We start from the raw sequence: 16247 nt of genomic DNA on the forward strand, positions 1-16247 counted from the left end.
AATCTGTATCTATCTCAACCAATATCCTTACTCTTATATCCACTTTGGAAAGTTCTATACAGTCAGTTACAGATGACGACATCGCCAAGTTGAAGTCATTTGAGAATGAGGCAAAAGAAATAGTCACAAAGATTGGGGCTAACGCAAACATAGCTGTCCAAGGCCTAAAGACCATTACGACGTCTGTTAAGAAACTAGAGATAACGTTGCAGAAGAAAACAGAAGAGACTTCTTCTCGAGCCTCTCTGTTAGAGAAGTTGGAAATTACTTTGAGCGTCAGCCACTCTCTTTCTGAAATTAGTGACTATCTTACTGAGATCAAAAGTAAGGCGGGGACCTCTGGACAAGCAGTTGGTGAGGCGGTTATCACTCTGATTAGCGGCAATGTTTCCAGCTTTGATGCTTCCAAGCTATCTCTAAGTGATGTAACAAATTATGAGAGCTTTGTAACTTCCCTTAAAGAAATTTCAAACCAGACAACCTCCAGCAATGGCCAGATTGCTATTATTGATACTTTAATAACAAATGTTCAGTCAACTGAAAGTAAGTTAGACCAAGTGACAGAAGAGCTCTCTTCGAAAGAAGAGAAGTTGATTCTGACACAGCAGACGGAAGAAACAAAACTTGTTATAACTTCCTTAGTGGCTGAAATTGCTTCATTAAAGAAAAAAGCTTCCAGTAGTTCTAGTAGTCAAACTTCTGACATAGAAAAAGTAATTGTGGTCCTAAGTGGGTATATGGCAAAGGTATCATCAAAAGCTTACATAGTGGTGGAAGAGGACTTGATCGCTCTCAATGAATCCCTCACAGACTTTAAAACGAGCGCAGCTGCCATCACCACATACAAGAAAATTGAAGGCCTTGACGATCTCGAGACGAAAGCCAGCAAGGCAGAGACATCCATGACTTCAAAAGAAACAAGTCTTCAGAAGAAATTCGCAACAAAACAGAAGATTGAGACCTTGGAGTCACTCCTTTCCTTCCTGTATGACCTGGAAGATCTGCTTGCTGACGTACCAGCGGCATCTACTGGGGATTCCTCAGCAACTACTAACATCGTCATTGAAGACATTCAGGAAAAGCTGACCCAGTGGAAAACTGATGTTGAGCTCGTCACAGTGACAGATATTGAAGAAATATATGGCTACTATACAAGCATTACAGCTCTTTCTACATCTACAAGTAAAATAAAAGGAGTCACCCAACTGAAGTCGACAATCACTACCATTGAAACAAGTGTAACGTCCACAATAACACAGTATGAGGAAACAGACGCCCAAATAGAACTGCAGATGAATGTTGAAGATGCGCTCTACCTGATATCTTACTATCTTGAATGGCTGCAGTTCTTACAAGACTACAGTGAATCAGCGGCAGGAGAAAGTAAAACGTATAATGAAATTGAAAACGTAACAATCATTGTAACTGAGTTTAAGAAGAAAATCTCAAATATCACAGCAGCAGATATTGAAAGTTTCCATTCAGCCCTCGATGTATTCGAAGAGTTTGTAAATAATGTTGAAAATGGCTCTGTCACCCTCCAGCCAATAGAGGATCTTGACACCACCATAACAGAAATTCAGGCTGTGAAAAAAGCATTCCTAATCAAAGGTGGCCAAGAGGATAAAAGCAAGACAGATCTACTTGACAGTGCACTTGTATATCTCGAGGATCTTGACTACTATCTCAATGAACTGGTTGTCAATTCCACTGGAATCAATAGTTCAGAAATTAGTAGCTCTTATTATGACACCATAGATAATATTTATTTCTTCCTCCAACTTTTACAAGGGAGTACGGATTCTTTTAACGAAGAGGACTATGAATTTTTGAAATTCTATGTATCTGAAATACAGAGTATTTTATATTCTGTTGATTCATATACTAGTGTTTCTGGTTACCAGTTCAGCATACAACAAACTGTATTAATTCTTGAGCAAGTAACTGAAGAAGTTTCTACCAGCAGAACATCCCAAATTCAGTTTAAGGAGACAAATGACTTGTATAACTTCGCGTTAGATCTTAAATACTACGCAGAAGAAATTGTGTTTGCTTTGGAAAGTATTTCACAAGCATCCAACGGTTCTCCAGCAAGTGGTGTAGATTTATCGTCCATCAATTCTACTCTGCAAGCACTCTCAGCAAATGTTTCTTCAATCACAGATTTGTCACAGATTATCTCAATAGTAGAAACATTGTGGGAAGTAGAAGCAAATGGCAATAGTCTGGTGGGTATAGAAGACCTTCTAGCAATAGCTAAAACTGCTTTGACCTCTGTCAATACGTACACATCTGAAATTGAAATAGAATATCGTCTTCTGATTAGTACCCAAACGCTAACTTTGGTCTACAACGTTGTGGAGTATATAACTGAGGAGTTCAATACCCTTGTGGACAATTTGGATGCAAGTATTTTTATTGGGGAAAGAAACGAATACTTTGATATCATAATTAGCTATTTTGAACAAATAGCGTCTGATTCCGACTCAGTTACGGAAGAATTTGTGTTGAAGCTTCTCAAATGAATTTGACATAGTGATTAGCATATTGAGTGATCTTCAAACAGGAGAAGGTTATGGTAACATCCTCGACCTTGTTTTGGCAGCTGAAGCAGCGAAAGAAAGTGTCTTTTCTCGCATAGAGGAACAAAAGGAGCAATCATCTGCGAGGGAGGATAGTAAAAAATCAGCAGAAAATCTCCTCATGTGGGAAAAAATATCCATGGCCCTACAGCAACAAATAAACCTGATGACAAATGCCACAATCACTCAAGTAGGTGCAGAGAGTACTGCAGTAACTGAACTTTTAGCTTTGTTGAAGAATTTCACCTCATCAGAGATAACTGTTGATTTAGGAAGTATATTAGCATTAATAGAAGGACTTCAGGTAACGCCAGGAGTGGAAATACCAGGCTTATTCAGTCTTAGTGAACTGGTAGATGAGGCAGTCACACTTGTTAGGGATAATCATATATTCCTCATTTCCACAATAGAATCGAGGAACACGATTGATTTGTTTACTCAGTCATATAACATTCTCCAGCAGATTGAACTTACCCTTAAAGAAATCAGGCTATCCTTCTCGAACGCGGGAAGTGAAGGTAAGATAAGAACTCCACATACTGTTAAGTATCTAATAGAGCTTTTGGGAAGTACAGACATAGAAGAGTTTTCTTTTTCTCTGATCACCGAACTCAGGCTTCTGCTTGTGGACTTGGACAGCATATTCTATTACGAAAATGTTGATTTGACCTACATTTCCCAAGCGCTTGAGATTACCATGGCGCAAAGCCAATCTCTTCTCATAATCTTAGAAGAGGAGCGAGCCACTTCTTCAGAAAAGTATCAATCCAGCTTGGTGAGCAAGACGATAAGTCTCATATCATCTCAACAGAGTACATTGGAAGGTATAATCACTGCAGCTGGTGGCAGTATCAGCAGTTCTGGAGACATAGAAGTGCAAGACGGAGAAGAGTTTGGAAATGATAATGTGACAAAGTTGGTGTATATTTTATGGGAAATATATCAGTCTGGTTCTTTCAGTGAAAGTCAAAATGGAAAGCTTACAGCACAAGTGGAAATTATAGAAAAAATGGACAGCTCTCAATTTGTTGGCAAGGCTCTTGAAGGTCTTCAAAAAGCTAATGCCCTTATGACAGCAATTCTGAAAACCAGTGAAATGGAAAAGGATGCCATGAAGAAAAGTGCCCAACGAGCTGCAAAAGGAGCCAGAGTTAAGAAAATGACAGCTATTTTGCAGAAAATAAGTCAAGTCTGTACGGAACTACTGGTTTCTATAGGAATAGTGGATCAGGAAGATGAAGAAAGTGAAGTATCAAATCTTGTATTAGAAATTACATTATACATTAAGAATATCGACTTTGATTCAGTCTCAGACGACGATGTCTCCGAGTTAGAAGAGAAGTTGTCCCAATTAAAGTTTGTCTCAGTAGGCAAAGGAAGCAAGGTAGTTGGTCTCAGAGAACTCAAGTCACTGGCTTCATCGAAACAGGAGGAGATAAAAAGAAACAGCGCTCTTCTTGTGAGCTTAACTGAAGTAACCAAATCAAAGAAGACGATAAAGAAGGGTCAGTCTTCCTTTACTGTGCTCCTCAAATTGCTGGATAAAATCAAAGTTGTTGGTCCCGGAAGCAGTGAAAGTGTCATCTTTTCTGAGTTACGCGAATTGCTCTTATTAGATGTCATGTCCTTCACCGAAGAAACCTTGATCAAGATTGAAAGATTCATTCAGAAAATCACAAAAGTGAAAATGGCTATCTCCATTAAACTGGAATCATTAGTCGAATTTAGGATCAAGATAAGTGCCACGATTCAGGAATTGTCAAGACAGGTGAGCAAACTAGACCTGAAGGCAGGTAAACTGCTTGAAATTGAAAGATACCAGGAAACGAAAGTTATTCTTCTGAAAGTGCTTTCAGAGGCCACAGGAATCTTAGAAAATGCTGAAATCACTGAAGAAACTGGGGACAGCGAAGACAGTCAAGTTGTTCAGGAGTACATAAGACTGCTGATGAATTTCAAGATTAGCCTCACATATATTTCGGAGGAGGAATTTCTCTATCTTAAGGAAAACTTGGGAAAACTATATACCGAATTATTCATGGGGGCGAGTGCGAAAATACTCCGTCAGTTAATTGCAGTCAGTAATGATGTCGTCAGCTCAATTTCCACTGAGTTGGAAACGAATGAAAGAGAAACCCGGCGAGAGAAAGCCATAGCCTTCGGCCAGAAAGCTAGAACGACTGTGATAGAGGCCAACAAAATGTTCAAGGTTATCGCAGACTTCGTGGGTGCTTCCACATCTGGAGAGATAACAGTAATAGAAATTAACAAGTCGTTGACAATTTTACTCTTAATCAAATCAGGGGAAGCAACTAAGACCCACATCAGTGAATTGAGTGATTACATAAGTTATTTAAGAGAGATCTATGTGTCTTTCTCATTTGGTGTCAAAATAAAAGGTCTGCAGGAAGCAATAGTATCTAGTGGGTCGCTGATTACATCACTGAAAGATTCTGTGATAGAAAATTCATTTGACATGGAATACTCGAATAGAATTGACAAGCAAAAGCAAGTCCAATCATTGCTTATTAAACTAAACAGCCTCCTGGGTGTCTTGGTGGAAAGAGAAGCCAATGGAACCCAAGCTAGTGGCTTTGATCATCCAGTCATAGGCGATCTTCTTTCTAACATTGAAGGTATCGAAACCAAGTGGAGCTTTTCTTTCATAATCGTTTTCTCACTAAACATAGAACTTCTGGAGCAAGTTACATCTAATGTCTCACAAAACTCTCAAATAATCGGACTGCGCGATTTGCAGAGGTCGGCAAAATCTGCTGAAATATCAGTTCAGTTGAGGATTTCTCAGTATTACAGGATAGACAGTTCAGCCAAAGAAATTACCATTTTAGAGAGTGCCGGAATCGAACTCACGAAGTCTGAGAATATCTTAAGAAAGATTCTTAGCATTACTGGAAATGCAAATGGGCAACCCAAAACAATTGTTGAGTTTGGAGAAATAAAAGAGTTCTTCATGAAAGTTACAGTGTATACATTCGAGCATATTATTATACTCAGAGAATATGTGACCTTCCTTGAACTGTTGGCACAGAGTATTAAAAGTACTGAAAGAATTGCTGAAATCGACATCATAGTGACTTATGTCTTAGAACAAAAGTCCTCTGTGAAGAGAGAACTTAGCTTAAGATTACAAGAGGAAAAGAGAGAGAAAAGTGTGATCTATGCCACAGCAGCTAAGCAAGAAGTTCAGAAGGCTTATAATGAGATAACAAGTGTCAAGAGAGAATATATTCTGGAAGAGATTATTGAGGTACCAGAAGTGACCAGATTTAATTTCTTTTTGCAGTCCTTTGAAATCACTTCAATGTCTGCCATTTCCATTTACACTCTGACCCAAGAAATTGGAAAGGTCTCACTTGCAATAGCTAAAGCTGGTGCAGTCACGATTGCATATTACACTCAAGTCTCTGAACAGCTAACATTCTTAGTATACGAAGCAGAGAAACAAATTCAAGCTTATGAAAATTTGGTGGCTGAAGAGAGGATACTTGACAACTTTGAGCAGGCACATGAAGCCATCACTGCTACTTACTCTCAGATAGGATCATTACAGAAAAACATCACAGAAGAGGAAATAACAAGTTATGAAGAGAATTCAGTCATTTCATCGTTGTACAACTTCCTCCTATCTTTCAGCTTCGATTTTAGGCTCATATCAGAAGAGTTTAGCCAAGAACTGTTATCATTTGATATTTCAGGAATCAGTGTGCCACAGGGTAAAGGTACAAGTATTCTGTATTTAGGAGAAGTACAGAATTTAATGGAGCATTACACTGAAACAGAAAACAAGTTAAAAGAAGGCTTGAAATTACAGAAAAAGTTATTGAGGCTAAAGGACTACAAAGTTCTGTTTCTCTCTTAGCTAAGAACATAGAATCATTTATCCTTGGTCAAAGTTCTGATGAATCTGAAAATTCTGATGGCCAAGGTGGCTCTACTGATTTAGGATCTTCTGGTGATTCTAATGGATCTGGAAAGATCCAGATGGAGTTATTCGTTGAGACTATACGCATAGTTCAGAAGTTTGCAATAGGAAAAATTACTTTTGATAGCAAACAAACATCTGAAATTAGCATAATGATTGAAGACGTTCTGAAATTGGATGTGAGGTCTTTATTCTCAAGTTTTAGCCTTCAGTACTTAAAAATAACAGTAAGAAAGTTATATTCAGCATTGGCAGTAATAAGTTCTTCAGTACAAGTATTAGAATCTTCGTCACACATGCAGAATTCACTCCTTTCCCTCGATGATACCGTCACTATTCTGCGATCAGTTCAGGAAACGATAAATAGAATCATAAAGAAAAAGAAGGGATCCAGTGATACTGTAACCATCATTTCTAATATCGCAGAAATTGTCAAAGGCTTTACAAGCATCCATTTTATCACCAGCAAGGACGTTGCTGACCTACGGGCATATTCTTATCAGCTAAGTGCAGCAAGTCACTCAAGTGAAGCTCTTGAATTTGACGGCGAGGATTTCTCAGTGCTGATTAGCTCCACTATAGAGGTTGTTGAACTGGCATCATACTCTCAATCAACATTGGTAACAGGATCCAAATTGGCTGTAGATGATTCTGTATCTAGTGCAGCTTCTGCTACCAGTTTTCCTACATTTTCTTCAGCTGTGTCTAAAGCAGAATATTCTGAAGAAGAAAAGGTTGTGATAGAAGATATAACCCTGGTAACCCAACAATATTATGTTCTTCAAGAATTCGGAAACTTACTCTCCATAACATATGATCTCCTTAGAACACTTAGGGACAATAACGGTGTTGAGGTGACAGAAAATTCTGAGACAGCAGGGTCATCCCCTTCAGTTCACCCAGAAGAACACACATCTCAGAACACAAGTCATACATCTGATGGAGAAGCTACTGACAATTCTGATGATTCTAATGACAGTACTCTCGAGTCAAGTGAAAATTCAGGAGAATCCAGCAGCAATTCTGAAGATGCTTCTGAGTCAAGTGAAAATTCAGGAGACTCCAGCAGCAGTTCTGAAGACACCTCTGATGATTCAGGAAACAGTACTGAAAACAATGGTGAACAAACTGATGATGGATATGAAGATCTTCCAGTTCAACCATTTGATGAAGGAGATGAAGATCAGAATCAAGAGGAAGAACATGTCAAACTTTTAAGACAGGTCAATCTGATCCTTCGAACAGCTACCACAGATACTGATGGTTTACAACTGACAACACTAACCTCATTTGCTTTGTATGTTAAGAAGATTAGAGCCATAGTTAACACTACCATACAAATTGATATTAGCCTAATAGAAGAGACATTAACAGTTGTGAATCATTCACGCCAGGTATTTATTGACAAAATTTATCATTGTATCAATACGTTTTGGTCAGCCAGTCCTTCTTGAATGTCAAGGAAACATCATCTGTTCTTAATGAGGTAGCTTATAAGTTTAAAGAAAGCATAATTTTATCTGAAAATGAGACAGTTTCAGGAAGTTCTGTAAATGAAACTGTTCTCAGCCAGATTAATGCCATTACTATTCATCTCATACAGTTCAGTTTGGATAGCTCTTCTATAACAACAGAGGCCATACAAGTATTCAAGAGAAGTATTTTTTATGTATTTGAGGCATTTGAGATATATGGAAAGTTCTTTGTGAAGGAATTCCATATCTGGAAGCATTTTCTACTAGAATCAAAGGTTACAACATCCCAGCTGCTTGAAATTTCAGTCAGCAAAGGAGCTGTGATGAGATCACAAACAGAGGGTGATAAGTATGTCACAGTGAAGGCCTCAGGAGCCATTCAGAATTTCACAGAAAAGATCACTGAGCTTACTTTAGTTCTGAATGGGGCAAATGAAACTCGCTCAATGTCCGGAGAGAGGGTAAAAGTAATTATTGAGGAATCTCTCCAGATTGCAAATCAGTGGGTTAAGGGAAAAATAGAAAAGAATCACATTGCTAAATTCGAGAAGTTCACTTTTGAACTTTCTGAACTGATCATCATACTCAAAGGATCCAGCGCACCTGCTGGCATTGTGGAGTTACAGTTGGCTTTATCCAGGGCTCAAATAGGAGTACAAAGATCATTAGAAAGAATTGGTGAGGAAATACGAGAGAATGAGGAGGATGCTGATGTAGATTCAAAGTATGATTATTTCTCTCAGATTGATTATTACCTAGGTGATTCATCAAGAACTGAAACTGACCAAGGTGTGAAGAATGAAACGCATGAAAGCAATGCTACAAGTACTGAAGACAGCAGCAGTTCAAGTGAAAATCAACTGGAAGCTAACATGACTGAAGTAAATGAGGTGAACCAAATTATACAAATCCTCGGTAATGTATCATTTTATCCATTCCAAGTGAACATTTCGGAGTTGAGAGAAAATTTCATTGCGCTGATTTTAGTTTTACAAGATTCACAAGGCACGGCAAGGATAAAGAATTATGACAAGCTTAGTGTGTTGATTAGGGAAATAGTTGATTTCTTGGAAGTAACCAAGAGAACTCAGTCGTATAACAGGGCCTCACTTGCTGCTACAAAAATACTGCAAGCTATTCCAATCACTAGTAGAGACATCCAGCCTCCAAGGCAATTGAGGAGCATTGGGGAGGTCACCGAGTTTTACAAGGATATATTGCAAATCACCAAAGGACTGTTTTCTATTTCAAGATCAGCCATAAGAAAGATTTCCAAAACGTTGTTATTCCTTGAGGATTCAATTATGAGATATGGTGCGGATATCACTTACCTTCACAGTATTCAGCAAAGTTTAAGTTACATTAGGATTACAGTGGTTAAATATGAACATTATTCTTGGACTCGATACACATACAGTAGAGCATCCGAGATATTCGTCGAAGCTGGGGAAGATATTCAACAAGCAGTTAATGCCTTGAGATATGTGACACAACAGCAGAGTTCAGAGTCTGTAGAATATGTCGAAGATGATTCGGTAAGTGCTGCTTTCGAATTCTTGGTTAGTGTGAAATCCAGACTTCATTTAGTACCCAGGGACTTACCTTCTATCATCAGGAATTTCAACTTCACTTCACTGGCTTTCACAAGTGGAAGACATATCCGGTATTTAAGAGAAATCTATAGTTTGTTACTTTTGATTCAAAAGACTCAGACAGTAATTGGTGTTACTGCCCATTACACAGAAGATGGGTTGAAGGCAATACAAGCAAGGGATGCAGTAAAGCAAGTCCTGGAAGCACTGAATGACCTGAAGCCTCAAGATAATATGGTTAACAACAGTACAAATCCTGAACACTTGAATGGTAACACCACAAGTGAACCAACTTCTGGAAGCGAAAATAATGCTACAGAAGCCAGTACAGATGATGATGATGATGTTGGTGCTACAGAAGACAGTACAGGCAATGGTGATGATGACACCACCGAGGAAGAATTGACCATTGATGATGTGTTTGAGAGAATAAAAGTAATAGCAGAAAGTATACTCAAGGAAGGTTTAAGATTCAGTGATGAAAAAATAGAGGAACTCAACTATTTTGCATCAATCCTCGTAAGATTTGCTGAACAGGCATCGAAGACTGAGAACCTACAAGAAGTCATTGACCGTTTATCATATGTTCTTCGGTATTTGGAGTTATCTGCTACAGCATTACAGTCTGCATCTCAAATCTCGGAGTCCTACAGCATAGTGAATCAAGTTTTAGAAATAACACAACTTCTTAGGACAATCTCTAAAGACTTAGGTCAGAAAACAGTTACATCAGAAGTTGCTAATATCACCTTATCAGTAGAGAGATACCTTGAAATATTTGCAAAAGGCTTTGCTTTTATATCACGAGAAGATGTGGATGCCTTGTGGGAAAAAGTGTTTGATTTACAAGCAGAAGTGGGATCAGCTGGTGACGTTGCAAGCAATTTTAGTTCATTGTCTTCTTACATATCTGACATAGAATTAGGCATTACAGAAATACATGGTTTCCTTTCAGCTCATTCTTATCATTATGAGAGAATAACATCAAGTGAGATCTATTCATGTGATGCAGAAACAGTTTCCTCAGCCTGGGAGTTGAGCATAGCCTCCGAGGTCTCGTATACCATTTATGAATTTAACAAAATTCTGAATGCAATCCCTAGGGTTTTCAATGTCAATGCATTTGTTGGCTCAGGTAATACCACAGATGATCCCAAGGAAGGAGAAAGTGAAAATAGTGACGTATCAAATAATGGTGCCACTGATCAGTTACAGGAAAATTCTAACCATACAGATAATCCTGTTCCCAATGATGGAGGACTTGCCAAGCTTCCACCAACATTTACAGATTTCTATACACTTGCACAAACACTTGAGAATAACGAAGAAGAAATTCAGCTGTTGACGATAAGAGATGCTGCCAGATATTTATATGACTTTGAAAAATTGGCCAGAGAAAATCAAACATTCGATGACGAGGCTTTTTATAGCTTTATCAGATATATTCAGCACTTTAGAAAAACACTTGTAGATGTGGACGACATTGCAGGAAACTTTGGCAGAACAAGCACTAGAATTCTCGTTTTCCACGATGCGGCAGGCATCGTAGAAAGGATAAGTAGTGCCGCAAAAGGCTGGATTGATAAGCTGTCTTGTGAGGATGCAAACTGTACGTCTTCAGATAGTGAAACGAATACAAATGAAACATTGAACACTGGTGATAATAGCACTACTGCTACTCCTGCTATTACTACTGCTACTCCTACTTTCACTTCTGAAAATACTACAGAGAATTCATCTGTGACAGATCACGGCGAATACAAGGACTTCCAAGAAGAGTTTGATGATGCCAGCGATATAATTTTGCACTGGACATTTGACAGTTCTTCTGTAGATGGTGCATCAGTAGTTAAGCTGAAACGTTTTATGAATGCCCTGGAAGAATCCTGTGGGTCTGTTTATGGCCTCCATATGTGGGAGCAAATTCTCATTAGCACAAATAAAACTTTATCAGAAGTGATAGAGCAGCTTTACTTGAAGTATACATTCCACAGGGGTTTGTTGGAGGGATCCATTGTGACTTACATTAGGGCATCGGATGTGGTTGATGCATACAGTCGAACTCTTCCAGAATTCGAAGCACCTGGCAATTCCACAGAACCATCGCCTGTAAACTCAACAGATTCCACTGAGTCTAACTCAGATCATTCAGGTTCCCCTGAGTCTGATTCAGATGATTCAGATTCCCCTGAGTCTAACTCAGATGATTCAGATTCCACTCCGAATGATTCGACGAGTACTCCTGAAGGAGACGCTGGCAAAGCTTCAAATACAACCTCTGGTAATTCAGTGGATGCTGCAGGAGATGACAGTGAAGAGGATGAAGATCAGCGCCTTGCAGATGAGGCGAGATTAGGGTATCTGACCTATAAGTCTAAATCTATACTGGAAAAATGGGAAAAGCCACTCGAAATTGAAAAGATTAGCATAGACAGACTTTTTGCATATGCGATGGAAGTGTCTGAGCTAAGCATGGCTGACAGGAAATTCCTTGAAAACGAAGAAACTGAGAAACTTCAAAAGATTCTCAATGAAACGCACCATGAGCTCAAAGAAGCCTTAGACACGCTTAACACATATCAGCAAGGAGTAATAGGTAAAATTGCACATGCGATGGACTTGAGCTTCTTCCATCAACTTGGCCAACTCTTGGAATACTCCACTGTATGGTTGAATCTAACCGAATCTGAGAGTTCAGATGGACCCCATCCAGCAGGGAATAACACAGGGAATAGCACAGATTCTCCCACCGGTCCTCCTCCTTCAGCAGAACCTGCTGCAGACAACACCAGTTCTGCAGTAGAAGAAGATGATGGTGATGATGATGACCTTTTCAAGTGTGAAGAGGATGACTCCTACCTGCACTGCATCACGTCCTACCTGCTAGACGAACTGCGGGCACTGGGGAATATCAGCAGCCCCGTGGACAATGGAACTGCCCGGGCTCGCCTCCAAGTATTGCACCTACTTCTCCTCCCCCTGGATTTGATAACACTACCCATAATGCCACTGATGGAAGTAACGGGGAAGGTTTCGGGGATAAGCCGGACAGACTGCAGGGTAACTACCTGGACCATTACCCCTACGAAAAGTTCACCTACGGCCGTCTGAGAAAAGCTGTGTACGCATTTGGAGGAGCGATTAGGAAGATAGGACACGCGAGGTTCACCATGATTGGGGACGTTCAGGAGAAGCTTGAAGAAGGCAAGACCTTGGTTGGAGATCACATTGCTCTCCTGCAGCTACAGAAAGAGGACGCCCCTCCAGTGGATGCCGGAGAGGTCGAAGAGTACTACTCTCATTACAATGCTACAAGTGAGATATAACTGTGTCAGGGATTGAGGGTAAGGCACCCTGTTGATGGCAAGACGGAGCGTGTGAAATAAACCTAAAAATGTTGTAAATGAAAGGAGGAAATTACAATAAAATGTTTGCTGTTTCATATCGTTTTAATAGAGATAAATGTACATTGAAACCATGATCCATATGATTCATTCAAAATAAGAAATAAAATTTATAATAATTTTTTTTTCTGAGTATGTTTTATTCTAATACAAATGGTAGATTAGTATCATCGACTGTGTTATGTCATAATTTAACTTATAAGCTTGATTGTTAGAATATTACACTAAAATTGTATTCATTTTTAAGAAACTAGAAGTTTCTGAAGATAGTTTATGAAGAACGGGGTTCATTTCATAATTGTTCTTATTTTTGTGCTTTTGTAACTATATGAAACGAATACAAATGTATGTATCTGTATGCATATATATATATATATATATATATATATATATATATATATATATATATATATATATATATATATATATATATATATATATATATAATATATATATAACTGGGAAATATACTGAAGTATGTAAGTTCATATAATTGCAATCAATATCCTTGTATTCATATTTGAAGTAAATCTTGCGCAAATGGCAATTTTTTTATTAGCCTCATAAAAAGTGATGTGAAAATCAATAAAAATACCACAGACCTTAAGAGAAACTACTATGAAACATTCAGTACACTGTTAATTACATACACTACCTTATACAACAGACACACAAGAAGTTAAATTCATTAAAAATACATCATTATGACATTGAAAGGAATCATAAAAAAACAAGTACCCTACACTTAATTTGATTAAGATGTTTATTTGAATGAGTAAATAATCGGTTTAAAGTAAAGGGAACACCAAAAGTGCATAAATCACTCGAGAGACTGATTGATTTGTCTCCTTGATTTGATAAATATTGATATTGATTGACTGAAAGTAATTACAGACAAAAATTAAATTCTTCTTGCCGATCAAATATGTTCCTTGTCACTGAAACATTTTATATATATATATATATATATATATATATATATATATATATATATATATATATATATATATATATATATATATATATATATATATAATCATGAAGCTACAAATGTCGCTTAATATAAAATTCACGCTACCTCGGGAATATCTCCGATGGAGAATTATCACCGAAGAGGAATTTATAGTGATAAATGGATTGGTACTGCCGGGTCGCGAACCCTCGACACAGAACTTATTCAGCAACTCCACTCGACGTTACCACTGATAAAAATTTCATATATATATATATATATATATATATATATATATATATATAGAGAGAGAGAGAGAGAGAGAGAGAGAGAGAGAGAGAGATAGATATATAGAATAATCTGGAAATGAGACGCCGAAATGACAAGATGGATCTTTTGTTCTCACACGCTCACTCTCTCGTCTGACGCATATAAAGGCCAGAGTTCAATCCCCCGGAGGGGAAACGACTTGTGTTGGGTTCCTGAAAAGATTCATTGTGGTTCCGTCGAAAAGTGCGATGATTTATACGCCTGGTTCTTAGTCGACTATGGTGCATTGTAGCTAGGATGGAAAGGGCATTGTGCTAGCAACCTCCTAGTAAAAGAAAGGCGAATAGTTAAAATGCTTACACACACACACATACATATATACTATATATATATATATATATATATATATATATATATATATATATATATATATATATATATATATATATATATATATATATATATATATATATTTATATATGTATATACAGTATACATATATGTGTATATATGTGTATATATATATGTGTGTGTGTATATACAGTATATATATATATATATATATATATATATATATATATATATATATATATATAATATATATAATATAATATAAATATATATGTATATATGTATATATGCATATGTATACATGTATATATATACATACATATATATATATGTAAATATATACATATGCATATATACATGTCTTTTTACCAAGAACAAGATCATTATTTCATTCCAAACATTTTTCTGATGATTTTTACTGGTGCTTGGATCTGAAAACTTTGCATCATGGGAAATATGAGGAATGGAATATGAAATTCAGGCCAGAGGCCAAGAGCTAGAACCTATGAGGCCATGCAGGGCTGAAAGGGAAATTGAGAGTAAGAGGTTTGAAGGGTGTAACAGCAGGAAAAGCTCGCAGGCGCACAGTGAAAAAGTTGTCAGGAGAGGGTAGAAAGTGAGATGGAAGAAAGGGAATATGAACGGAGATACTGTAAAGGGAATGAAAGGGGTTGCAGCTAGAGGCCGAAGGGACGCCGCAGGGAGCCTTAATTAAGTAACGCCTACAGTGCATCGCGTGAGGTGCACTGGCGGCAATAACCCCCTACGGAGATGGGGAATATGATCCTTCTAAAACGCGATGCTGTTGACCTACAAGAAAATATCTCTTTACCAAGAGCAAATTATGTATTTTAATTTTATCGTTTTTTGACGACGTTTGCTACTTTGCTGCAGGTCTGGAAAAGGCACACAGGTTCCTTTGGAACACTTCCAGCAGAATATTTTTTCGTGCCATAAAAACTGTGGTAAGAAAGGCAAGGGTATTAACTATGGTTTATATTTTTTTATTATATATATTTAATGTTATCATTATGGCGGAGTTCAGATGAAATAAAAACAAAATTAAATTCCCAAGAGTAAAAATTTAAATTATCTGTTTTCATACGAAATTCACAGATATTTTTCATTTTTAGTAGTCTGTCAAAGAAAACCACTGAGATGGCTGTCCGTCCGCACTTTTTCTGTCCGCCCTGAGATCTTAAAAACTGCTGAGGCTAGAGGGCTGCAAATTAGTTTGTTGATCATCCGCCCTCCAATCACCAAACATACCAAATTGCAGCCTCCCCACAGCCTCCTGTGAACTATCTTATTGAGTTAAATAGCCATGATCGTGCGGCTGGCACCGTTATAGGTCCCAACTACAAAGGCAACAACCGGGCCGTGGCTGAAAGTTTCATGGGCCGCGGCTGAGAGCTACATGGAGGGCGCGGCTGGGAGTTTCATGCCAGCGTTATACACTGTGAAAGCTCGGTGCGCCGAAAAGCAAGGCCCATTTTCTACTGCATCCTCCTTATCTTAATAATGAAGGAGAATTTCGAGATAAAATTCTTATTTAAATCTCGCTATTGACATAATGTAACATTTTCAATTCTCTGTTGTCATGACAAACTGACAGATTCCCTTCATTTTCCCTCTTTCTCTTAAAACTGACGGGAGGTACTGAGATAAAATTCGGTTA

The sequence above is a fragment of the Macrobrachium rosenbergii genome, chromosome 23 (genome assembly GCF_040412425.1).
Source record: "Macrobrachium rosenbergii isolate ZJJX-2024 chromosome 23, ASM4041242v1, whole genome shotgun sequence".
NCBI classification, from domain to species: domain Eukaryota; kingdom Metazoa; phylum Arthropoda; class Malacostraca; order Decapoda; family Palaemonidae; genus Macrobrachium; species Macrobrachium rosenbergii.